At 40.4% G+C, this 2992-nt stretch overlaps 2 long non-coding RNA genes across 2 annotated transcripts; one reads left to right on the top strand and one right to left on the bottom strand.

Moving 5' to 3' along the window:
* Window positions 1-1010: 1010 nt before the first annotated feature.
* On the top strand, window positions 1011-1847 carry LOC311236757. Its single transcript, XR_014620246.1, has 2 exons — window positions 1011-1151; window positions 1377-1847. It is a non-coding gene; the product is annotated as an uncharacterized lncRNA (long non-coding RNA).
* On the bottom strand, window positions 1560-2241 carry LOC311236756. The gene is made up of 3 exons (XR_014620245.1): window positions 2122-2241; window positions 1844-1992; window positions 1560-1698 (listed from the first exon to the last, which is right to left on the bottom strand). It is a non-coding gene; the product is annotated as an uncharacterized lncRNA (long non-coding RNA).
* Between the last annotated feature and the right edge of the window lie 751 nt (window positions 2242-2992).

A 2992-nucleotide genomic window follows, 5' to 3' on the forward strand; every position in this document is an offset into this window, starting at 1 on the left:
AGGCGATTTGCTACAGCGAGGCTTACATTACATCGTTTCCGATTGGTAAGTTGATTAATTGCACTATTAGTTACTTACTGTTATATAATAGTTGTGTACTTCTGTCGCGCGCGGCCCGTCGAAAACACACACTCACTAACGTTAGATTGTACTGACACTAACCCCCAAACAACAGCGATCGAGGCTTACGTTACATCGTTTCCGATTGGTAAGTTGATTAATTGCACTATTAGTTACTTACTGTTATATAATAGTTGTGTACTTCTGTCGCGCGCGGCCCGTCGAAAACACACACTCACTAACGTTAGATTGTACTGACACTAACCCCCAAACAACAGCGATCGAGGCTTACGTTACATCGTTTCCGATTGGTAAGTTGATTAATTGCACTATTAGTTACTTACTGAAAGATAAAGATGACTGACTGTTGCTTCTGTGAACAGTGTGACTGAAAGATAAAGATGATTGACTGTTGCTTCTGTGAACAGTGTGACTGAAAGATAAAGATGACTGACTGTTGCTTCTGTGAACAGTGTGACTGAAAGATAAAGATGATTGACTGTTGCTTCTGTGAACAGTGTGACTGAAAGATAAAGATGATTGACTGTTGCTTCTGTGAACAGTGTGACTGAAAGATAAAGATGACTGACTGTTGCTTCTGTGAACAGTGTGACTGAAAGATAAAGATGATTGACTGTTGCTTCTGTGAACAGTGTGACTGATTGTACTGACTGACACTAACTGTACTTGACGATTGAAATTGGGGGACCCTGATGTAAACAAGACGAAAGTCTTTCTCTGGCCTCCATTGATTGATAATTTCATTCACCCTCAAATCTACTAGGTGCACGTGCGGAAATTGTGAACGGATGCCAACAGAGACTGAGAATGTATGCTGCATGGAAGTTCCACAGGTAAAGTAGTAACACAAACTTGCATCTTGGTAGCACTGAAAACCATGCATATGGCTAACGATTTAATTTTCTATATATATAGGTCAGACGTCGAATTAACCAGGAACCAACTGGACTACTGTGCATGGTTGATCATCCGGGATTGGATCCAGTGTGCTTCAACCCCTATACCATCCAAATGGCAACTAATATCTACAAGGCAGATTTTGGCCGGATACCAGAAAGCGGAATCAATAAGTAAATAATATTTATTACAGATTTATATATTTTTTTACAGGTGTTTCTCCATCTTGCATCTCTCAGACTATACTAATCTTTCTTGCAAACACAATCTAATCCTTATTGCACATCACATATAATCAATGCTTGCTACTGTCCAATGACATGACATGACAAATGGTTATTTCCCAGCTTTTTTTTTTATTTTATTTGTGCATAAATATAATACTTGATTTTCTTCAGCCGTTTCAGATATATCGCGTACAGATGCTTTGTCGCGTGGTGCTTCGGCTACTTAGGCCGCAGAGTGAGGGTAGTAATCCCATCCTGTGTCGTGGTTCGAATCCGCACAGAATTTCCGGATGTTGATGGTGTCTATACTGGCTTCAGACCGGTACAGGATTGAATCGTGACACATAGCCGGCTACCGCTTCTTCCATGGAAGGCCTGTCGAACTGTGCGCACAAAGGTTCTGGGATGGCAATCGCCTCTACCACCTGGATATATTGTTGGGGGTCACGAACGACGGAGTCAAACAGGAGCGCCATCAGCTGGTTGACATAGTCTGTAAATGAGAAATTGTTATTTGTTTTGTCATGTTAAAAAGGTTATTATTTATTCAATTTATTGTATTCCACTGTAAGTGGAAATATTTTTCTATTTATATAGGTCATGTGTGTGCAATAATAAATGTTGATATTTTTACTTACTGAATGTCGCTGGGATTTTCCTTGGTTTTATTGTGTGTCCACCTTTTTTGGCCTTTGGAAAACTCATCTTGTACGCCGGCTCTCCAGAAGCGTTTATGGCTTGCTGGCGATTTGAGTTTTCATTGAAATGCATGGCAGCTAGGTATAGTCTGAAAGGAAAATTTCAATAAGCACAAGCAATATATTTGTAGTTGATCTGAGGTTATCTAATGCAACATAATGAGTTATTTGACAAATCAGGAGTCCATAATTAGTCATTTGTACACAATATAAAATACCTGCAAAGCATTCCTATGTACGAAAAAACCACGTTTTTTGGGGCAAAACGTAAAATCACACTGTGATAGGACTCCAATGAAGACGTTTGATGGTGTGGACTCAATTTGGCGACATCTTTGATGATCCTTGTGTTTAGCAAAACCTTCTCGAGCTGGTGGGCCGGTTTTGAGTCTAAAGTAAAAAAGAAATTGCATTCAGATATTTCATTAGAGTATATTACAGTAGATTAGAATTATTCAAGCAAGTATACATTTGAAAATCACACCAATCTAGAATGAGGACATAAATAAATATTTTGAGTATATATTCATGATGAAAGACAGACAGACATACCAGGTTTAACCCACTTGCTACTATCTCTTGATACACGGTCAGCATGAAGACAACGCGGATAGAGTGGTTCTTCGTCGTGTTCATGTACATTCATCATGTGATTGAGACATGACTTCCACCTAGCAACCCTCTCATCGGCAGACTTCGACGTGGCAGCTGTCCAGTAGAGGTGGTTTGAAATGTGCAGGCGCCACTTTTTTATGACCTTGCAGTCTTTCGCCTGTGCAATTTTGTCAAGCTTCTTAGACAGACCTTGAATTACATAACATAACATAACATTACATAACAGTCGTATGACATACATGACATACAGATAGACAGTACTGCTACATCTACATTTTTTGACATACCAGATTTGCAATTACAGTACTGGTTGGGTGGGTGGGGGGGGGGGGGGGGGGGGGGGTTGGTAGGAGGGGTGGAATTGAATGTGGGATGCCTTTCGACATACCTTTGGCCACGTGCCACACATCGTAGAAGTGTTTGATGTCGTGATCTCTCAGGTACTTTTGGATCTGCGGGTGACGGTCTGTGACA

The sequence above is a fragment of the Notolepis coatsorum genome (genome assembly GCF_963971535.1).
Source record: "Notolepis coatsorum genome assembly, chromosome: 11".
NCBI lineage: Eukaryota > Metazoa > Chordata > Actinopteri > Aulopiformes > Paralepididae > Notolepis > Notolepis coatsorum.